At 40.7% G+C, this 24,023-nt stretch overlaps 1 protein-coding gene across 5 annotated transcripts in view; it reads left to right on the top strand.

Moving 5' to 3' along the window:
- Positions 1-8,277: 8,277 nt before the first annotated feature.
- PPP6R3 (protein phosphatase 6 regulatory subunit 3) overlaps positions 8,278-24,023 on the top strand; it is a 57,183-nt gene continuing 41,437 nt past the window's right edge. For 2 of the 5 annotated variants that reach the window (XM_051804158.1, XM_051804154.1), the window contains exons 1-2: positions 8,278-8,731; positions 22,382-22,552. The gene's annotated coding sequence lies outside the window, so the exon portion shown is untranslated. The remainder of the gene's footprint in view (positions 8,732-22,381; positions 22,553-24,023) is intronic. The other 3 variants (XM_051804159.1, XM_051804155.1, XM_051804157.1) reach the window with 3 other exon arrangements.

Genomic DNA, 24,023 nt, shown 5'->3' with positions numbered 1-24,023 from the left:
AACACCCAAGGTCTGCTTCGTAAGTGTAGTGATAACAGAGGAGGGCTCTGGGAGGAGGCACTGCCTCTGTGAAAGGGAAAATTCTGAACAGAGAGACTACAGCACGCTTTAACTTTTGGTCAGCCCTGAAGTGGTTAGGTAGCTGTGAGGAAGCAGTGAGGTGTTTCAGGACTTTCCAGCTGGTACCTGGGCCCAGATGGCTTTTGGGATGCTACTGAGATGACCTTGTGTAGCACAGAGCAGAACTGCAACCCCCTCTGATATCCTGTGTGTAGTCCCACTTCAGCACTGCCTCCTGGATTATCTGCCTGTTGCTGCAGAGCAGTCCCCACGGTCCTAAAGCAGTCAGCAGGACAGCCACAAGTCCCTGGAAGACAACATATGGTCTGCATAGAAGGAAGGAGGAAAGAAGGGGTTAAAGGACAGAGTGGGGGACGGGCTACAGTTAGCAGATGTCCAGGATTGAAAAGTAGGTCACCTATTTCTGCCTGGGGGGTGACTTGAAAATCGACACTACACCAATGCACAAACAAAGACAAGTAATACAGCAAGGAATTGCCTTGGAAGCCTGACAGAAATCCTCCAAGTACACATGTGGCTCCTCTAGCACACCATACACAGCTATTAATTATGATCGTCCAAAAAAAAAAGTATTTTTACCTGCATATACATATATACAGTCAAATAAGAGGAGAAGATAATGAAGAAAAATAGTGAAATGAAAAACACACAATAAAAGCATCATTTCTCTTATTACCAGTGTAGGAGTCTCAAACAGATGTGAACTTAATTCCACGTTTTTCTCAGCAGGAGCCTTATGCACATTATTTAAGCTTAGACTCTCAAGACTGAATACTAACTCCTGCTGATGACTTTGTGAGTCCTTGGAAGACAGATCCTTGCAAATACTTCAGAGGTTGTGGTTCTCAGTATGCCTGTGTCTCTTAATATAAAAAGTTTAAATAGTGTCACTGAAGCAGGTCAGGTGGTCTCTGCAAGGCATTCCCTACCTCAGCTGTTGAAATTATATGATCAGTTAATTGCAATCACCTACACTTCTCAGGAACCGAATCCAATGCTGGGGAGCTGCTGCTGGGGGTCAGGACAGATGGGATGAGAAGAAGAGATACAGAAAGGTAGGTGAGTTTCTCCAGCCAGGTCAGGGTAGAGTTATTCAGTGTTTATAGTCTCTTTTTTATTCAGAAAAAAATTAATTTGAGGACAAAGGCTGATTGACATAAAAGCAGCCAAAGCACAGAGCAATCTCTCCTGACAACATATTACCACCAAACTCTTGGACTCACTGCAACACAAAAGATCTTTCAGGTCGGAAAAAAAATGGGCAACTTGTTCAGAAAACAGAATATTTCTTAATTTTCACAAATTTTGGAAAGTGTTAATGAGAAGCTTCTGAAATATTTTAAATGCTGCAGAAAACACATGGGTGGGGTTTTTATTTGTTTGGGAGTATCACAGAGCACAGGCACTCTTCAGAGCTCTCTGATATAGCATGTTCCAAGCCCACTTTCAAAACTCTTACTCATTGATGTCCTTCTATTTCTTTCACATCAACAGTGAAATTACTCTTTGGAAAGAAGCTGTCAAATGAAAGCCTCAAGCATAGGATTTAAATCAGCTTCTTAAACCCCAGACTTGGGGGAGGGGGTGGGGTGAGGAGATCTCTGCAAGGCATTTCGTATCTCAGAGATGGAAACTACCTGCAGAGTTAATTGCAATCACTTAGACTTTTTAGGAGACTGATCCCTTTGGTGATCACTCCTCATCTTTGCATACATGTACCGTACCATGAGGGCAGTAGGTAAGGACACATAGGAAGAGAATGAGGCTGAGATAAAGAAAGCATCTTTGTTGTCCTAGAAGTACTGTGAAGGTAACTTCTCCACCTTGTTTTTCCTTTTCTCATTTAGTCATCTTAGTTATCAAAAGATGGGTTAGTTGATCATAGTGGTCCTTTCTGGCCTTGAAACAGAGAAACATCTCTTTCCTTTGTTCCTTCCTACCTAGTGGAACAATGAGTTAAAACCATTGGCTCTGTATTTTAAGGTTGCAGTACTTAAACTATGTACAAGCTTTCATCTTGACCAGTTTGAGAGATGTCACACCTTTTCCATGGTGGAAAAGATGTCACACCTTTTCCAGGGAGGAGAAGAAAGAGAAGAGAAAGGAAAAGCTTAAAGTAAAAATAAGATGTGACTGCTGCCTCTGACATGCACCGATTAGATGACCCTGTGTTCACCCGTTTGCCTGGGTAATCCAGCCTGTTCCTACCACCTCTTTCAGTCCCACGCTACCACTTCAGAAGCTCTGCAGTTACTAGGCAGCCGTATCTTGGCTGGTTGGGAAATTACACGATATATGCACTTTGCATTCTTTGGAAGGACCCTAATTTTCCTAGGAAAAGTACCATGAAGGTAATTTCTCTAACTTGTTTTTCCTCTGTGCTAGTTTAATCAGCTTAGCTATTAAAAGATAACATGGGTTTAGGACTATCATTAGACTGGAGTGGTCATGTGGTTATGCTGGTAATTAGCACTACTGCTGAACTCAGTGTTACTTTTTTTTTAATAGGTAACTACATAACAAAAACATTACCTGCTGCACATCTAATGAAGCAAAAGAAAAACGAACACTCCCTCTCTCCCAGCATCTGTATTTAACTACTTGACTAGCTGCTTTCTTCTCTCTCTTCTCCTCTGTCATATTAGTATGATTTTAACTACTTGAAATGGGATTAAGACACTGTAGTCTAAAATTGCAATCCTGCAATCCTCCTGCTCAGCTGTTCTGTAAGCTTTAAGGTGTCAAAAATCTCTGTGAGGACTCTGAGAGGGCTGAAGAGCTGACACTTGAGTCATGATGCAGAAACTCTCTATTACTTGGCCTGAGTCCCCAGGAGTTCAGTTTGGTCAGCATCCCAAGTCCCAGGCATACTTCCAGGATACTGGACTCTCCCCAGCTCAAGAGTTCTTGGGTATGTTTTCTTTTGAAGCACAGCCAGAGGGAAAATAAATGGAAATGGGTGCCCTTGCTATAAAACAGCTTTAATGAGGCTGCAGGATACCAAGCTCCCATTCCCTTCTTTCGCCACAGGAATTTCAACCTGCACCTCTCAAATGTATCTATAACCACCAGATTACAAGCTCTCCTGGGGTAGGAATGTGCTGCCAGCCTCCTGTCAGGTCAGTTAGGACCAAAGAAAGACGAGCAGTGCTGTAGTCATTGAAGGCAACTTCTCTGTATCTGCTCTGGGTGCTGCTTTTGTCTGGTGAGTGTTTAACAGTTATTAAATTAAGTTCTGCTCATCTTTATCCCTAGACTTGGGTTTTAGCCTCAGATGCTTGATGGAAAATAGACATTATTTCTTCTGCTTACAGTACACAACCTGTTTTATTATTACAGCATAATTTGCTTCTGATGTTAATAATTGATGTAGCCAGCTCTTCCATTGTTCCCCATAATTTTTAAGTGCTATGTTTGGATGGAAGATAAACTGTAAACATCCAACCCTTCTATCTCGACAAAATAACCCAAAGGCTTAAGGGAAACCACCCTACATATACGTGGCATCAGTGGTAGCACCAGGACCTAAAGTTCAGGATCATTAATCTTCCATTTCTGCACCCATTTTACCACATAATAAGGTACCCAGAGTTTCCAGCTAATTATGTCCAATTGCCTAGTGCTACACAAACAGCTTTTGATCATGTTCTCACTGGTATCTCACGTTTCCTCTACTCTTGTAGAAAATGGATGGGAAGAAATCAGTGCTCGCCCATACTGCTGACACACCTTGCCAGCCTTCAGCATCCTCTCAGAAAAGGTGAGAGCCATCCTACCAAGAGGGTTGGGGTTGGCCCAGCTTTTTGTGCTGCCACCCCACTCTCCTGGCCACCCACCTGCATGCTGGGCCCACACTGTGCACTTTGCTTGCAGGTTACCTAAGCTAGCAAGTTTGGTCTGCTTTTTGCTCCCAGGTGATATAACATGATTGCTAGTGTTGCGTAGGTGGGAGAAAACATGTGAGGAGAGAATGACCAATACTGATATAAGCCCTCCCATGGTGGTGTAAGGGGGATGGCAAAGCACTCAAATGCAAATAACATGGATTGATGACAAAGCTTCCCTCCATGCCTGTGCTCTTTCCAGCAGGGCCACAGAGATGGTATGGAGGTCCTATCCTACTCCCCAGCAGCTTTGCCTTAGAAATGCTAATAGGATCAATGCTTGAAATGAGATTAGAAAACTGAATTTGAACATTTTGTTTCAACTAAATGGATTAACTTGTGGGTCTGGTGCAGCCAAACATCCATGTTCACCCTCAGAAGCATAACCATGAAGTCATTGTTTAGAAATGCTCCTTCTCTCTTCTTAAAGCTACTTAGTTTTCACAATTTTAATAAGATGTTGGGCTAAACACTAAATCATTAAAATTCTTTAGAAGGCTTTATTCTCTCCTGAACTAGAGGAGGAATAAAGGGTTTTGTAAGGGTTATGTTTAAACCAGAGGTGTTTTTGTCTTGGCTTACTCTACAAATATTCATTCAGTGTTAACACAGATGAGGACTCTTTGGTACAAGGCACCCAACTGTCCTACTTTTTCTGTGTCTGTTTCCTCCATGTAACTTGTCAGTGCTCAGAAGAATGAACCTCAACCAGCATAGGCTTTGATTTCATTTGATGCCTGAGGTGATCAAATACCAGGTATCAGCAGTGGGGATGTCCAGCATCGGACTTGTGTTCAGGTGCTCTCATTGTCTTGCAGGCACTGGTGCTTCCCTGTGCTTGCAAGGAAACCTAAGTCTGCAAGCTGGGCAAACTGGGAGAAGATAACCCTTAGCAGCACTGCCAAGCTGGTTATCTGTCCCTCAGATAGGTCCCTCCTGCCCTGGGACAAAGGGAAGATAACATGTGTGTAGGGAGAGCTGATGCAGAAACACACCCCACGTGCTCATGGTCTGACATTATGGCTACATAGGAGCAGCAGCAGACAGTGGTGAAATGCTGCTGGAAGAATACAGTCCTGCCTCCCGTCCTCTGCTGTCACATTCAGCAATTGCAGAGCCACGGGATGAGCTGGCTTGGCAGTCTGTGCCACTGCTTGGGAAGACAAGCTTGTTCTCGAAGGTGTGGCAGAGCTGCTGAGTCACAGCCACCCCTAACAAATGACCCCTTTGTATCTGTGTAGTGGGGCCCACTAGACCCCACTAGACTAGCTTCTGGAGGCAGCAGCAGCTCTGGCTGAGGGGTTAATGGTGCACAGTGAGGAAATACGCTCAGCATTGTGTGATGGAGCGATGGTGACTGAGCTGGCTGATTATTTTTTTATTTGCCTATATTACTTTATGCTGAGGAAGTGTCTCACTCAAGTGATTAGTGGAATCCATCAAAAAACGGCTGTCTCTGGAAGTGCCCCAGGCAGCAGCCATCACAAATTAAGATACTGACATTTGCAATATTAGCAAGAGCTCGTTTAGTAAAACACTATCAAGTTCAGGTACAGACCGTGACTAATAGTTAGAGTTTCCCTGCCAGCAATAAAATACTACAGCCACCCAAAGCAGGCTAGGGTTTTGTTTCTGATCTGTCTAATCACAAGTATAAGAATAGCGTGGAGGTCTTCAGATTTGCACACAAGTCCCAGGGATAGAGGACTGGGATTTCACTATTTTGCATCTGGTTCAGCTTACTGTGTGACATTGGGCAAGTCACACAACCTCATTTCCCCTCATGTTCAGTAGTGCTTTGAGATCCTACTTGTAGACATGAAGTCTTTCTATCTTGAGGTAGTAGTGTCCTAGCATTAACATGTGGTAATGGTAGTATCACTTGGACAGCTGTAGTTTTAAAAAATAATTACACAAAATCAAGATTTAGAAATATATTGACAGGAACTCTACAAGATAAAAACAGGGCCTGTGATGTCCTAAACCTTTCCAGAATTGTGATGGCAGTGATAAGATCCTTGAAAATCAGATACGTGCCAGTGCAAATATTATCCTGCCCCTTCTGAGTTGAGATGCATCCCTTACCATCAGGGCACATTTGCTCAGGATACAGGGCATGTCAACAGTCACACAGTTTAATGTTACTGAGTTGTGAAGGCAAGTTTTATGTTTACAGAAACTATACTAGGTATTTAACTATTTTACTGTTGTAGCTGTTCTACACTCAAACTATTAATCCCCCCTCCAGATACTGTCTCTGGTGCTTGCTAAAGGTAATAATCTCATCACCCTGTTAACAACCTACCTGCTTGTACTGAGAATGCCATTTAACATTATACACTCATTTATCCATTATTTATAACCTTTTTTTTCTGTTAACTCTCTGCACACAATTTGCAGTGTTTTTCCTACAGACTGTCAATTACAATGACAACACAACCAGAACTGCCTCTATACACTTTATATTGTGAAATATCCATTTGTTGTAGTTAGTGCAGTTAATCACTGCTAGAACATGCAAGGGCATGACATAAACAAAACTCCCCCACAAAAGCGACACAGTGAAAGGAAAGAAAACAAAAAGGAGACATCTAAAATAAATGTGGAATAAATACAGTCTGGAGACCTTTCTGGACTGAGCACCAGCTGAAATAACGAATAAAGAAACAATGTTCCATTTCATGTTGATTGTTTTGAGGATAATTTTTTTTGTACATTTTACTAAATAAATCTGCTTGAGTGAAAATGAAAACAAAAAAGAAGTTTTACACCTAACTGTGTAGCTCTGTGCATCAGCAAATATATTTCATGCTGCTGAGTTTTTACCATGTGTTTGTGACACATTAAGATCACATGTATGTATAATTGCTGCAGCTCCACTAACTTATTCAGGCAGAATAAGATGATCATGTGTCTGAGCTAGCAGCCAACAATCTCCTTCTACTGGAAGCAACCCACTGGGCTCATGGCTTGGGGAGGGTTTCTGTTCACAGAGGTTTTGTGAAGTAAGGATGTGCCATACATATACTTCTGAAGGGGAACATGTGCCAGGATAGCTTTAAGTAGGATAAGCATGCTGCAACTCAATCTTTGGGAGAACCAGTAATACCTACAGAGAGCACAGAAGCCAAAGCTTGGTCAACTGGTACGAAGGACTTAGGAAAACAAAGCTGACACTTGGGCCAGCCTTTTATGCAATGGGCATTATGAAACCAAGCACCTGAGCAGCTGGCAAGAGTTTTTGCTGCGTAACTGCCTGGACAAAGCACAAAGGCCAGGCCCTGTTAGCCTGTTCGCAGCTATTGTAAATCTGATAGTCACCTTTTCCTTAGAAGCAAGCAACTTAACCTATTTTTCTGTATTTAGAGGAATGCCAAGCAGCCTATATCTTTTACGTTCTTGAACAGAATACCATTGTGAAGGAGAAGATGTGAATTCCCTCTGATATGCAGGCAAAATTCAATCCTTACACACGGACATAGATAAGCACACAGCTTTACCAATTATATCATCCCTTTGTCCAAAAAACAAGATTTTTTTTGTAGAAACAGGCTCCCATTAACATCCTACTCTTGTAGACCAAGATTTAAGCGCATTTCTAGCTTGGCTCACTGTTCCTCTGATGAAAAAGACTTTGCTTTCTGCAGCACCATCCTCAATATTTATATCTCTTTGTAATACTAATAACTTTGTTTAATGGGAGCAGATCTTTAATGGGAGCAGTCCTTCGTACCAGGTAACAAGTGACAGGACTGGAGAAAGTGGTCTCAAGTTGTGCTGAAGGAGGTTCAGATTGGATATTCGGAAAAATTTCTTCACTGAAAAAGAGTGGTCAGGAATTACAACAGGCTGCCCAGGGAAGTGGTGGAATCATCATCGCCTAGAAGCGTTCAAAGAAGGTGCGGATGTGGCACTTTGTGACACGGTTTAGTGGCGAACATGTTTGGTGGTGCTGGTTGACGGTTGGACTTGATCGCCTTAAAGACACACCGCCGGGTCTTCGGCGGCGTTGGAGGCCTCGCGGGCAGCTGCATGGAAGCTCGGAAAAGGCCAAGTCCCGCTAACTGGAGGGGGCGGGCACCGACCCCGCACCTCCCGCACCCCAGGCGGGCGCTCTGGCACCGGAGCCACCTCCCCCATCCCGTGCCCGCGCGGCCCCCCGCGCGCCGCCGCCTTGTTGCCAGGCAGTTTGGCGCCCGCGCGCGCCCCGGGGGCGGGGCCCCGCGCACTGGCCAATGGCGGGGCGCGGCTGGGGAAGCCGCGGGACGGGCCCCACCGTAGGCGCTCGCCCCTCCCACCGCGGCCTCCGAGCGCCGCGGGCCCGGATTGGGGGGAACGCGTTTATTTTTAAAAGGAACTGGCTTTTTCTATTGGTCGAGGAGGACATCAGTCAGGGTGACGTGACCTTGTTGCTAGGTCGGGAAGGAGGGAATCGAGGTGCGCCCGCCCCTTGCGTTGACTGGCCAACAGGGAGACGAGAGCCCGCCCCCGCCCGCATTCGAACCTGTTGCAACCGCGTAGCCGAGTGACTGACGTTCAAGGACGGCCAATGAGTGGCCGAGTTGAGCACGGCGACCAATAGAAAGGCGCGGTCCGGGAAGGAGGGCGGTGCTGGGAGCGGTGATTGGCAGGCGGGGCGGAGGCAGAGGAGGGCTCGCCGGAGCCGCCATGTCCGCCATCTTGGAGCGTCGGTGATGGTGGCGAGCGGAGGTTTTCCCGCCTGAGCGGAGGCACCCGGGGCCTGTGGCGGGGGACGCGCTGCCGAGGTACGGCCGGGACGGCGGCGACATCTCCCCGCCGCCGCTTCCAACGGGACGGCGCTCTGGTGGCGTCTCCTCCGGGGCGGCGCGGGCCTGGCGCCCGCTCAGCGCCGTGCGGGGGCTCCGGGCTCCGCTCGGGCGGCGCCGGGCCGGGGCCTGTGGGGGTCACGGAGTCGGTCGTGCGCGGCCTCTCGCACGCGCCCCGCGGGCCCGGAGCGGCCGGGGCGCGGCTGCGGGTGCTGGGCCTGGGCGCGGCGGGAGGCCCAGGCCGAGCCGGGGGAGCCCTGCCCGCCCCAGCACCTCTGCGCGAGGGCCTCCGCCGAGGGGGGTTTGGTGGGACCTCTGAGTTCTAATTTTTTTTTTAACAGGGCAGTTTGTTTGAATTACAATTTTTAAAATAGCGTAGCAGTGTTTGGGTGAGCTTTAACTGCTGTTTAATGCGTTTGGCAAAATCTCACCGAGGACCTGCCAGTTTTTCTGGTTTTGTTTTGCCCTGGTTGCTAAGAACTTTCCAAAGTGTAAGAGGGAATTAGTGTTATAGTCTATCTAGCATCATATGACTCTGTCTTATATGACATAAATGCAATTGAGGCTAAAGATCATTTCTGTCAGCATAAACGGTGTTTAAGTCAGAACAGTGGGATACTTTGAATGGGTGTGTTGCTGTTTTAAAAAAGTATTCTGAGTGAAAGAGTGGAGAAAACTTATGAGTAGGTGGATAGCTTTAGGAAGGATTCCTTGTGAGATGTTGACAATTTAGAAATGAAAGATTGTGTGACTGCTAGTGATATTACTTAGGTTTAAAATCTCCTTCAGTGGATTGAGTCTAAATGTACTCTAACAGTGAAGTGTGTCTTTGTGTTGCACAAATATCTGTGTGATTTTTTTTTTCCTGGAAAGCTGAAAGATGGGAATTGTCCCTGTTTCAGTGTTCCAGATAGATCGCTGCAGTTATTTGAACTGCAATGTCTATTTTCAGTGCAATAGACATTCTGGTAAGAGTCTGATTACTTATCTCTGTGTTATTTATGTTTTCAGTAGTAAGGCATGGACTAACTGTGGCTTGCAAGACTATTACACAAATATTAAATAACACTCCAGAATTACCTTTCAATGTGTAAATCGTTAATGAGACGTCATGCAAATGTGTTATCCGGTCTGTATATTTTCTTTTGAATTTTTAGGTACAACTTCAACAGGGTTGAAGTTCACTTAAATGATTTGTTTCCTCATCTGTGATATGATTTGAACATAGGTGACACTTACTTGCTTTTTGTGTGAAAAGCAGAATGCATATGCAATATTGAATCCTGCACCTTCTGAGGTACTAAAGGAATTTGTTTTCTAATATTAGTGGGATGCTCTGTTTTGGTGAGAACTGCTGATGAGGTCTGTTTACAGTGAACTTAAGGAAAACATTGAGTTAAGTGAAAGTTGAAGTTTAGAAATTCTGGAAAGGCAACCTGTTTAACAGGACTGCTTTTAAATAGGGTAGTGCATTACAGCTTCTTTACAAGCAAGTTAGGTTTGTATGTAAACTGCTAAAAGTGCACCGGCTTTTGATTCTCTTAAATATAAATCAACTAGCTGTTATTCCCTCATGGAATTAAAGATACAAAGTAGTTTGTTTGTCTCTGCACAATACTGCTTGCAAACTGCTCACTTCAATTGACTTGCTAAAGTGACCAAAAGCGACTTTTTCCTTCAGAATGCTTTTGTGTTACACTTAACTGAGATGATGCTCCAGCCTGTATACCACTCAGAGAATCAGATCATGTTCTGAGTAAAATTCAAGTGAATTAATAGAATGGAATCTGAATTTAGCAGTGTTAGAGCAGAAAATCATGTATGTAGTTTTAATACAAACAGATGTTTAGAGAGTGAATTCTATTGTTATGGCTCAACAGCTTTGCTTCTCTACTCAGCTTAAGCTTGATATGCATGTACTATGAAATGTTAGAGAGCTGGCTCAAAACCAGCCAGTATGGGATTGAAACAGTCAGAAGGGAGAAATGCTTTGAAGAACTGTCTGGTCCACTCTCTGTCCATTAATGTCCTGTTTTGTCAAAGTGCTTAAAAAGCTTTGAAGTATTTACCTAACTCTGCAGGTAGTTCAGATTACTCTGTGTTACTTTGTTGAAATAAGACATGGTTTTAGCTTCAGTGTTTCAGCGAACCTACACATCATCTTTGTAGGTAGGAGGCTTGTACACTCACTTCTCTCTGGTAGCTGGGTTATTTTATGGCCTTTGGAAGTTATGGTGGAAACTATGGCTTTTCAGCTTGGGCAGAAGAGGTGCTGGTGGGAGCATAGTGGTTTGTTGTGGTAGTAAGGTAGGATGTCTTAAGCATATTGTCTGCCAGCTAGATTTGTCTTCTGTAGTAGCACCTTCGTCTGTGATCATTGAGGCTGCTGTGTGCTCTTCTGTCTCATGTGCCAGGTTTAGGAATTGCGTGTAATCTCAAGTTAGTATCTTGCATCCAGATTCTAGGAAACCAGATGTCTGATGGGGTTATCCTAAAAGCAAGATGTGGAGCCATTGTTTTGGCAAAACTTTTCACAATAATAAAACAAATAGGGGTAAATGAGAAATAATATCTTGCTTATGTTATTTTATTTTGTTACATTAGAGGAAGAGAGCAAAAAAACTTCAGAAACTAATGATCCCATTTGATCCTGGTATTTTCAGGGTGGGAAGCAAGCCTGAAAGATCATGCAGAAAATACATAGAGAATATGAACATCACGTTGAAAGCACTGCATAGCGTGCATAATTGTTTTTGTAGTGTGTCAGTGTGCCAGCATCTGTTTTAGAAACTATATGCTACTAAGCAACTAAAGTAAAATGTTTTTCTACTCTTGGATATTATATGTAGCTCTAGAGCTCGTTTGGGACATTTCTCAGGAAATGGGGTAGACTGAGTTGAGAGGATTGTGAAGATATTTGGTATAAGCTGTTATAACCTTGTCTGTTTATGGAATAGTTCTTCACACAATATTGGCAAAAAAATCTGTTAGTGTGAAATACAAGACTCTTCATGACCTTTGTTTATTTAGTAACTTTCATGAAGTACCAAGAACCATGTCTGAAGTGGTATATGTGATTTGGAGTGGGTGAAAAAATTCTCAATTAACCCTTTGACTTTTCTGTCTTTCTGCTGTTAGTCTATGTAGTCATCCCCTAATCCTGTTATGTGGATATGTCTTTTTCTCTTAAACTGGAAATGCTCAATGACAAATCTGTGTGATGTGTTGTGTGCCAGCAGTGGAAAAAAATGCCAAAAGGACCTCAGTGTACAACGGTGTGGACTGGTGGAGCTGTAATATACTCTGTTGGAGGGATGGGATGTGTTGTAAGGTGTGTTGGCAAAACGGCTGAGTAGCTGTGAAATGCACAGTGAGAATTTGGTTAAAGATGTGAATGAAAGAAGGCAGAATTAAGTAAAAAATGTATGTATGCGCAAGTAGAAATTGCCCCATAGTGAGATTTGAGTGTTAAGTAGTGTCCTTGTAACATTCTTACTATTTCTTTTTGAATGAACACAGTCTTAAGTTGTGCATCTGGAAGGGGGTGGAGTACATGGCCTAGTGGTCTCTGTCCTGTGTCCACTGGGCCTTCTAGAGATTGAGCACTGGAAGACCATAGGCCACCTCTTGTCAGCTGTGCCAAAAGGTGCTTTTGTCCATGAAGAAAACTCTAAAGCCTTTTTATGATGACCAGACAGTTTCTGGGTAAGGCTTGAGAAATGGCCACATCATTTCCAGTTGGGTGATGAGGCATAGTTGGGATGGAGGATGGAAACTTCAAGTTTTTTTTTTAGTGCAAAGTAGTTTCTGAGTTTATTATATATGTTCTAGAATATAGCTATTCCAGTGCTAAAAGCATTCAGATTGTTAGTTACTACAAGTGATTTCTAGACCCTCTTATGCAGTGGGCAAGTTCCCTTCTTGAGTGACCATTGGCAGGATTTCTGACTGGGTCCTAATATATAAAATAAGATTTTGTTGTACAAGTTTAACTTCTACTGTAGCTTTTTGGAGTGAATCCCATCATTTCCCACACTAGTAATAGAAAGAAAGGTGCTTTCTGTAAATGTACATTATGCTGCTTTAGAAGAGCCAAGCATAAGACCCTATTCCTCAGTTGGGTGTTGCACATTTAAAAGCTTCAGGTAGTGCTGTAGGCAATGCCAGTACAGGTGTGATTGCATTTTTTCATTGTACTCTAACTGGTTTTAGCGTTTGCATTAGAGCAGAAAACAAGGGAGTAATAGACATTTCTAAAGGCTTGTCTTGCTACAAAATGATATTACTTCAGTGCTGCTGGCATTGTGAAAGGAGTATCAGCCACAGCCTCCACTGGGAGGGTTTTTGCATCTTTGTAGCAGAGTAGTTATACCCTCTATAAGAGAGTAGTCTGTTATAGAAATGGTAAAAATACAATGCTGTTTGCTTTTCTGTGTAAGTATAGTGGAAACTAGGTGGGGAGGAGAGAAGGTGTTTTTGTTTGGCTGTGGTTTTTGTTTGGTTTTTTTGTCTGTTTTTTTTTATTACTAATAGTTACATAAGGACTAAAATCATAGGTAAGGTCTTGGTGGAAAAAACTCTTTCCTTCTGTGATATGCAGAAGTAGGGCTCTCCATATTCTGTTCTTACTTAGCATGTGCTTACTACTTTGACCAGTCTCCAATCTAAAGAGCTCAGCTGGAAGTTTTAGGTCTGGCTTGAACTGGAGTAATTCATGCTATTTTTTCTGTTACTGTCTTGGTGGACTTGCCGGATATCCAAGTAACTCTGGGAGCTCAACTCTTTTAGAAAATAGTAGGTACTTGGTTACATTTGAGTAGTTTAGCTGCTGCTACCAAACATCTTGGAAAAGGATGGAGAGTTTAGAGACAGCTAAAACAAAGTTGTGGTGGTGGCAGGATGTTGTTACCATCTCCTCTCTATAGGAAACCAACACCCATTGTGTGTGGATATTGGTCAGCACAGTCCAGGTGGAAGTGCACTTAGAAGTTGCAACAGCGTAGGGGTTTCCTTCCCATCATCCATGTTTGCCTTTCTCCTGTTCTTTCTGGTGGTTATGAAGGAGGAGTTTGTCATTGCTCATGGCAACTCTGAGGGGTAATGGCATTTAGGTGTTCTTTCCTGTCTGTGAAGGACAGCTGTAGAAGTTACAGTGAGCTACCTGTGAAGTAGTCAGTTCTTCCTCTTGGCTGTGACAACCAAACATTCATCAAAAGATCCTTCTCTGTGTGTACTTGATGCTGATGATGGACTCTTCATTACAGCTTCAAGCCAAATTTAAATAGCAAAAAGTTGTTCACTGAATAATGTTCAGATGAAATTTGTTTGATAAAGGAGATGGTAAAGGTAACATTAATGAGAGTTGTGCATTTCTTAATGGTCAACATAAAAAACTAAAAGTGTCTTCTCATGCTGCTTGCCTGTACTTTAAGGGCTAAGGCTCTCTTCTGGAGTCACTTGTAACACAAAAGCTTTTATAAATTTTTCTGATGTGTGATTGGGGACTGAAATTGCCATTTTGCTCTTTCTCAATCCATTAATCTCTAATTGCTCAGTAGTTGTGCCAGGTGCAGTTGTCTTAATATGATTTCAGTCACAGATTGGCACGTACTTTTTTTTCCTGTGGCTGTCTGTTCCATTATGCTCTCCTGCTGGACTTAAGTATTGTTTATTTTGAGAACAAAACCCAAAGAACTTTGACGTAGCGGAACTGAGTACCAGCCACACCTGGCTTGGATGCTCTGCTTCAAAATTGCAAGTTTATAATTTGAAAAAATGTGGGTTAAAAATATAAATTAATTCCTAATGCCCTGGCTACTGAATAGGGAGTTTAGTTGCGAAGATTGTGATTATAGAGATAGGATATTGAAGGCAAGCAAGAATAATTCTGAATCTCTTACATATGAGGGTGTCTGTGAAAAAAGACTCAAAGTCTGGAAAACCCATAGGTTTATTTATTTATTTATCTTAATATAGGAAACACCCTCAGGTGTTTTTTTTGTTATAGGAAACATGCTGCTTTTTAGGGCATAACACAGAGCAATGATGTTAATACTTGTACAATAGTTGTTTTTCTTTGAAATACACTGGTCCTGTCTTCCCCTCCTCTGGACTCCAGAATTCTGAATTAAACTGAAGTTTAATTTGCAGTCCTAGCCACAAGGCTGGAGATCAGAATGCAGTGGGGTGGCTTTGTTTCCTCCCATGTTGAAGTTATAGCCCCATGCAGCCAAGAATAAAGTTATTTATAGATGTAATAGAAAATTTATATCTATGGTACTGATCTCATTCTCATGAGAAAGCGAGATTATAGGTTATCTAAATGTCTATTTTTTAAAAAACTTATTGGAGGTAGTGAAGGTTGAGTATGAAGATTAAGGTATTTTCTGGAAATGTGAATTGGTAACTATGGTGTTATATAGTGGAATTACTAAGCAGCAGAATGCAAGTAAAAATGGTAGATGTGTTTTACTGTTAAGTGGGTTTTTGCAGATAAAAAAGTGATCTCAATTTTATTGTAGGAAAAACTGTAAGCAATAGCCAGAGAATCCATCCCCCCCTAAAACTTAAAGGAAACTGACAGTTGTAAATAAATAAAGTTAGAGAGGGGATAAAATCTTTTTTTTTTTTTTTTTTTTAATTGCTACTAAACCACCTATCAAATCTTGTCTTAGACTTTCAAGTATTTCAAACTAAGTTAATTTCTGTACCACTTGCCACAGTAGTGACTTGACTTTTTGGAATGGTAATAAGATTGTCTTGATGAAAGTCTATATGGAACCCTAAATGATAGTTAAAAGAATAGAAGACTTAAGTTCAGGTCTTAAATAAATTGATTTCTAAGTTTTTCAGCTCAGCAGGCTATTCCTCTTTAGGCCTCTATCATGTAATGCTGTTATAAATGCTATTTTAAGTTCTGAACCAGCATTTTAAATGGCTTAGTTTCTTTGAAACTTCATTCTTCAAATCCCTTGAGTAGGCATAGGGCACAGAAGTATCACGGTAGTTTTCTGTAACTATAATCTGTCAGTACAGTTTGGAGCCTTGCCTTTGGATTAGTTTTAACATTGTGCGTTCAGTATTTCTTAGGTAATAAAGTAACATTTGTTGAGAGTTGAGACTCTTCCCGCAGCAGGAGAAAACTGTTGGCAGGTATATTGGTAGTTAAGAGAAGGAACTTGTAAGAAGGAATGGATGCTAAAAGTATTGTGGTAAATTACTGTGTGGTAGCCCTCTCTTGGAAGGGCGGGAAGGAAATGATAGAGGAAACAGGCAGTCAGAATAAGTCATTCCAAAACAACATTGTTTCCCTTAGCTATGGCATATTGCTTGAATGACTTTTTTAACTCTATTTGCAAATACATACTAGTGCACTTATGATACTGCACAGCTGATGATCACTTCAGTGTAAAAATTCAGAATTAAGTAATCTCCCTTTGGAAACTGTATTATTAAGAAATGCTGCTAAATCTCTGAGATGGACTTCCCACTTGCAACCGTGATAGAATTTTGAAAGGCCCTCAAATAAATGTACTCCTCTTATGCTCCAGAGAGAGGCGTTGAAGTAGAATTTAAAAAAGATTATTTTGAGGATCATAGAGAAAACAATAGGTTTGGCATTTTTTTATGAAACTTCAGGGTTTTTTCTTAAAGTAGGATTAGTGTTACGCTTGAAAGAAGGTGGCTTATTCTGTTAGGCAATCTTAATTTTTCCAGTATTGTCCATCAAAATAGAAGATTTGCATGGTGAAGGGAAAAGTCTGTTTAATTGAGACACCAGAGGCATCTGTGCCTGAAAAATGTGGTGTAATTGCTGTGTGTGTGGTTCGTAAAAGCACAGCATGGCAAAACTCGGATTACTGCAGTGATTTGCTCCAAAATGTAAATTGCCCGGGGGCATGGGAAGTGGGAAAGAAAGGGAGTATTAACTTAATGGCCCCTTCAGACTGACGTGCAAAAAGCCTTCCTGGTGATATTTCATTATTTTGCTGGGTTTCTAATTTCTTTCCTAGAACATATTTTTGCATATACCTAAATAAAAATCATAAGCATTTGTTAAACTTACGTAGATGAGACTTGGAGAACTCTTCTCATTCAAAGCAGTATTTCTTAGTTTTGTAAGCTGAGTCTCTCAGGAAAGTAAAGCTAGTCATGCTTTTTTAGTGCTTGTTGTGTAAATAACATTGGGCAGGGTACTTTGTAGCATTTTGTATTACAAAAAAAAAGGTGGTAAAATGTGTGTGGAGGATATTGAATCACTATTCAGTTGTCTTAGTCTTTGAGTGATACATTAACCCAACTGCTTGGCATCAAGTACTTAATTGATATTTCGTATGTATTAAAATATTTTTCTTTTCTAAGTACTTACCTTCATCCTCGGAATATCTGCAGCGGTGGGGAAACTGTTGTATAGACTGTTGTTCCTGAATATACAGAGTATATTCTATGAAGAAAAGTAGTGTGTTCTTACTTGGTTAAAGGCTCAACTGAAGCCATAACATTAGCAGTAAATTAGGGCAAATTCCATGTAGCATGAAAGCATTTTTCTAAATGCAGATCCCAAAATCTAGATAAGCGAGTTTGCTAAAGTAGCATCACTTCCCTTGAATCCTAGTGCTGCTACTGTATTTTATTTCTCTTGCTTGACATTGGAATAACTTTTCTACTTTTTTCCTAGGGATTGTATTGATAAACATGAAAATAAAGGGATTGTAGAAAAATGTATTGATGGGGCTTAAGCTCTTTGATAAGTCAAGTTAATAACCTTTGCCCAAGAGTACATCAAAACAAAACATTTATTTTAACTTGCTTAAATTAAAGTTTAAAAGAGGTAATATCTTCAGCTTTTCTTTTCATAGTGTTGGACCTGCACACTCTTCAGAGTGTTAGGGATTCCAACTTCCAGTTTGAAAAGCAAAACATGTTTATGATACTATCATTAGGGGAGTATTAGCCTCTGTATGCATCTAGGGTGGGTTGATTAGTTCTGTCAGTCTTTGCAGGATATGGTGGCACAGAAATCACAGGTAATATTACATTTAATGACTCATTTCTAAATATCCTAATTAAAAGAACTTGAGAACTCGCAACTGCCAAAAGTTATTTCAATGGTTCTATAAACCTTAGTATGAGGGAAATCAGGAAGATAATCTTGTTCACAGCCTTTAACTAGTGCAGTTCATGTAACCTGAAATGAAAGTGCAGGTTGCCTGAACAACAGGTCCTAGAAACCTTTAATGAAAGTGAAGAGTCAAGCAAGAAGTTAAGAACTGCTTGTTTTAATTTTGAAGTTGCTGTTTTAATGCAAGAGTTCTGGCAGCAGCTATAGCTCGCCATATGAGTGGAGTGTCAGGAGGCAGGACATTGATAGGGTCCACTTCTGAACTGCAAACGATCTTAAGTATTCTTTTTAACAAGACTGAGATTTTGCGTGAAAAAAAGAAAGCCTATAACAGACATGAATGCACTGTCTATACAGAAAGAACACTGGTGTCCTGGTTAGAAATTGCTGAGGTAGCTTTTTTCTACCTCTGTGTATTTTTCATGTGCCTCAGAATTTGATTTGCCTCCAATTTTCAAAGTCTAATCCACAAGGGGAAAAGGAAGATGAACTTGGAAAAAAAAATCCAAATTCGTATTCTCTTTGAACTAATACTAGTGAACAAAACAGAATAAATGCTTATAAAGGAACCTCTGGTAAAATTCAGGCATCTAAACTCAAGGCTGTGTCTTTAAGTTACAGTAGCTGTTTCTTAAATGTTCAGACAAAAAAGTTAAAGTCTAGTGCTGAAGCAGTCAGTCAGTATTATTGGTTTTTTTTTAATATTTCCAGAGTAGTAGTTCAGAAATTCAGGACTCATTTACCCTTGCAAGTTATCAGGTGGTTGAGACAATAGTAGAACTGGTGTTAAATTGTCCAAATTCAACCTTACACATGTTATTTGTTGTATTCAGAGGAACTTTTACTCTGCAATCCTGAGCAGGCTTGAGATCATACAATTGGAGGCAAAGATGGAAGAATCAGATCCTGACTGCCCTGGTATGTTCCCTCTTCTTTGGCTGCACTGACCCTGGTGATTGACAGACCCTTTGAGCTGTTTCAGCCTGTGGACGTGGCACAAAAACTTTTTTCCTTCTTCCTCCACCAACTGCATTTGTCGCTTCTGAAGTAGGTTTTTCACTTGGAAATGTCTTGGCAGAAGTTTCATCAGTGTTGGGGAGCCAACAGAGGGAGACCGCACAGCAAGGGGTAGAGCGGAGCTGCTTTGCATAGCCAACTTAGCTTCCTAAAGCACTCCTGTGAGAGACTGTGAGGAATTTCAATCCTCATCCTCATTCTGAGTGGGGATGGTGACATTTCAGCATACAAATGTGTCCTCTGAGCAAGGTGTTTGGAACTGATAGCCAAAGCAGTCAAAGTTTGAGTGAGTCTTAGCCTGAGATGCTTCTTAGTGTTTAAAAATTGCCTTGGTTATAATGCAGATTTTTCTATAAACTCCATTAGTTCACAAACTAGAATTCTAGACTGGGTCACATGCATCGATTTCTCACCCTTCAGCTGCCTCCACCCTATAAATTCATGGTTGTGGACAACACTTTCAGGCCAAGTTTCTTTGAGGACCGTCTTTTCAAGGGGTTGCTTAACTAAAAGTTTTTGGGAAGAGATGTTCCTGATTAATGTCTGTAGTAAGCCTTAAGACGTGAGTGTTCTAAGGAGTGCATGTTACTCTAATTTTTCTCACCAGACATTTGGAGAGGTGTGGTAAGGAACAATGCTGAGTCTTAAATTCATGTTACTCTGTGCTCTGCCTAAATTTAACATTAAACAGTTTTGTACTTCTAGACTGTAACTTCACTGGGGGATCTTTCTGGGCCAGTAAGGCAGTGGAAGAATGGAAATAAATCTACTATTTTGTACTTGAGCGTAGTGTTATATATAATTACTTGCTCTTGTTCTGGCCTAAAGAGGTGATAGAACTAAACCACACTGTCCTCTGCTTCCCATTATTAATTGCAGTCCAGATGCTTTTACTGTTCTGGAAGAGATGCCAGTGTTCTGCTAGTGGTTTTGTCAAGCTTATATAACAACTTTATTTCATATATAGTAGGTTATATAAGTTACTGTTTTGAATGCATGCAGTGAATTACTGTAAGAGCAGCACTATTCAGTAGCTTGCAGTTCTTGCAGTTTTTTACCAGGATGCAGAAATACTGCTTTTTTTTTTCTATAAGCAGAGACAACTGTCTAGTTTCAGTGTTTGGACCAGTAGAGATGCATGGGAATGGTTTTAGAAGTAAACATGGCCCAGTTCATGTGGCATTAATAACATTTGTTTAGTTCTGTTTATGGCAGCTGGTCACATAGTGGTTAACTTCTCTGTCTAAAAGAGTGTAAATAAAGTTTGTTAGGTAATACTTAAAACAGATTTTACCATGCTGTTGCATTTTGTGTGAAGATGGATCCTACCTTGGGTAGCTGTGCTGTGCTTTGTTTTTTAGGTGTGTGAGATAAATGCGAACATGGATGTGTTCCTAGGTGTACTGATGGGTCTTCATAGTATTCTGTTTGATTGTAATATGTATATGTGACAATACTTCCCTCCTGCCTTTGCATATTACCTTCAGGTCTAAATTTTTGATACCTTCCATTATGATACCTTCATCACTTCTCTGTGACAGAGCCACGTTAATGTGGCTGAATTATTGCTGAATGTAAGCCATTCCTGGATATAGGAAGGTCAGATTTAAATAGACTTGAACCTCATCCAGTCAGATGATTGTTTTCTTATTATTTTAAGGAAAGAATTGCTGCATGGCTTTTTTGTTAGTGTTTTTGTTTGTTTTGTTTTGTTGTTCCCCTTTATCCATAATGAAACACCTAATCCTGCAGATAGGAACAGTTTGAGCCAATAAACCATCTGTACCACTAAGTGGAAGTCATTCTTTAAACCAGCCTCTCTACTCCTGCAGATTCTGAGGCAGACTGAAAAAGTCCTGATTGACCAGAGCAGGATTCTAGTGGAGCACCCTTCACAGAGTATACTATAATATCTTCACTGCAAGTATCTTGTTAATTTTGATTATACTAGTGTTTCTAGTTTACTATGTAATCCTACTGTATTGAATTCAGAAGTCAGCTGTTTTGGTGCTAAACAATGGTATTTAGACACTGAAGTTTTCAAGCAGAAAGCAGAGTAGAGAAATAACAGAAAGACATCCTTGTAAGGGGAATAATAAAAGTGGTTTTCATTTGGATAGTTCAAACAATAGAAGTCTGTGGATAGTGTCTTAAGAATGTGTAAACTCTTCTGAAAGTGCATTAAGCCAAATGGGCTTCTTTCTTTGTTTCTGCATGACATAACTGAGGAAGTAATGTTCTCTCCATTTTTGGAGCTCTGCTTCTGAACAGAAGTACACACTTAAAATGCAGAAATAATGACCTAGGATACTTCAGTAAAGTGAACTTAGTCCAGGTAGCTGGTTTCCTTTTTCTGCTTTACTTAATCACTTGACTCACAAGGGGTTGGCAGGTCTATCAGAGCTGCAGACCTGAAGGTCTACAGATGAAGAATGTGTGTGACCTTTGAAAGAATTATGACCAGTGTGTAACATCAAACTTCATGTGTATGTTAGTTACTAAAATAGCCTGAGAAATTATATTTAAGGTCTTTTCTGACCCAAACTGCTGTTTGATTCTGTGATCTTTAGATTGATAGGGGCCATCTCTTAAATCATCTGCAAAGATCAAAAACCGGCTTTGAAAACACAGCTCCTTATCTTTAACATGGAAGGTGTAAAGTTAAATCATTCTTCTCTTTGGCAGGATACTTGAAATGCTTTTGAGTTTTTTTTTTTTGCTGAAGATGTGTTTGTGACAAACTGTGATAGAAATGCTTCTCAACCAAATACTGGGTAGTCACTGACCTAATAAACATTCTGCTAATTCTGCTACCCTTCTTAGTTGCTAGTATTTATACTTTATTTTCTTAAAGGGTGACTGAATGTCTGTTTTTGCTGACCAGGTTGTTCCTTTGGAAGCCTATATGTGGTCTGTATTGTTTTTTTTCAAGTTAGCCTGTTTTCAAATTGAAAGTGGCTGAATTCTTTTTAGACTTATGCTGACATAACTGGCGTTCTTAATGCGTGTTAGTTTATTTCTGTGCAGGCTTGTGGATAAATCAGATGTTAATATAAGAGAATAGTTATGAGGATAGGAAAAAACTTACTGCAGAAAGCTCTGGCAATGGGTATTTTAGATCTTCTAGATCTGAAGATGTCACGTTATGGGAAATTGCTAATAGTTTATAAAAAAGTCTGGATTTGTGTTAGATTTCAGTCAAGGGCAGATTTATAAAGGCAGTTTCATTTCAGTGAGGCAGTGAAGTTTCTTAGAAGGGAATCTTTAAAGTTGGTTTAAAAGTAAGTCTTTCAGATGTCAAGCTGCTTTTGAATTTGTTTTCAGTGTATGCTCTACTGAACTGACACTTCTTCCTAGCAAGTTGTTTCCTTCCTCTGTTTGTGTTGTACTTGGTGCAAAACAATCCTTAGTATTCATTCATGCAGTTGTCAAACTATTGAATAGAACGTGTTAACAGTATTAAATTATAAAATTTTTTTTTGTCGTTATAGGAAGAAATCTGCTTCATCTAATTCAATGCTAATTCAGTCCTGCTAATCTGCTAATACTGTAGATTGAAAGATTTTTTTGCTGTTACCAGGATACCCTGTAATGGGCAAGGAGCCTGAGAGAATACAAAACGTTCTGATTTTTTAACTTTTAAAAACTTTTGTGTTTAACAGGTAAGAAACTATTAAACTTCACCTACAGCAATAGATCTATAAGGCTTTACCCTTAAGCGTACAGAAACCACTTAAATTTCAAGTTTTTCATGTCCCTGGTGTCCACTGAAGTCTTACCTGATTTCTGTAGGCTCACATTTACCACCTTCTAAGCTGCAGTTCCTTCTGCAGTTCAGGCTTTGTGACCATTCCTTACCTTTTCTTGCAGCTTTTTTCAGACTACTTCCTAGCTGACTGGTTCTGACTTTGTATTTTAACCCACCCTGCTGTTGCACTGTCTTCTTTCTCCACCCTACTTTGGCTTACTATGACAATCAAGGGTTGGCTAGACACACTGTTGTGGATATTCTGTTTGTTTTACAGTGTTTTGCTTTTGTACCAGGAGTATATCTACTGCCCAACCTTCTTTGGAAGACTCTCAAAGCAAATGTGTTCATGAACTGACATATATTAGGTATGAGTGATGTTTAGCACTATAGGTTATTATATTGAAGTACAGTAGTACTGTCTTCTGCAATTGAATTTTTTGTACTGAACTGCATGTTTCAGTGGAAAAGTATCTTCCAGGTTAGCTGGGCATTGTTTAGCTTGCTTTTTATATTATTATGGAACTGTGTGCTTTTCTTGGTGCACAGATATCTTCGTTGCCATTTTGAAGCTAATTGGGAGAATTCAGAAAAGGAAAAATCTGACTGAATTCTGTGACCGATGAATATTTTAAATGTGCAGTTGTTTGGCAGTTGATGTGGAATTACTAGAAAATGATTCATCTTCTCTACTAATTTGTAGTTAATGCAGATAATTAAGATTTGTATTTATTAACACTTCTTAACCTGTGGTTTGAGGTAGTGTAAGAATTTACAAGGATATACTTGTTGCTTGGTATAAAATTACTCTTGCATTTTCACTGCAGACTGTAGATTTCAACTGATTGTTGTACTTCTGAACAGTTACGACCTCTTGAATTTTGGGGGATTGGTGTCTTTGAGTAAATGTTAGTTTGGACTTAACATACTTCAGCATATCAAAGCTATTGATTATGGGGCTGTTTGGTCATAATAGGGGGATGTGTGTGTATGCACATGATGTGTGTGTGTGTATATAGCAAAAAGTCACAGGATTACAGCATAGTTAGGATTGGAAGGGACCTCTGGAGATCATCTAGTCTACCCCCTTTGCCAAGGCAAGGTCACTTAGAGTAGATGACGTAGAAATGTGTTCAGGTGGGTCTTGAATGTTTCCAGAAAGAAAGACTCCATGACCTCCCTGGGCAACCTGTTCCAGTGCTCTGCCAGCTCAATGTAACAAAGTTCTTCCTCATGTTGATGTGGAACTTCTTGCATTTTAATTTATGACTGTTAAACCTTGTTCAGTCACTGGACACCACTGGAAAGAGTGGCACCATCCTCTTGGCACCTGACTTTGAGACATTTATGTATTGATGAGATCCCCTTTCAGTCTTTTCTTCTCC

Source organism: Manacus candei, unplaced genomic scaffold, assembly GCF_025592945.1.
Source record: "Manacus candei isolate 608988 ecotype Guabito, Panama unplaced genomic scaffold, ASM2559294v1 h1tg000060l, whole genome shotgun sequence".
Classification (NCBI taxonomy): domain Eukaryota; kingdom Metazoa; phylum Chordata; class Aves; order Passeriformes; family Pipridae; genus Manacus; species Manacus candei.
The sequence above is the reverse complement of the archived record's forward strand: the minus strand, read 5'-3'. Positions and strand labels throughout refer to the sequence as shown.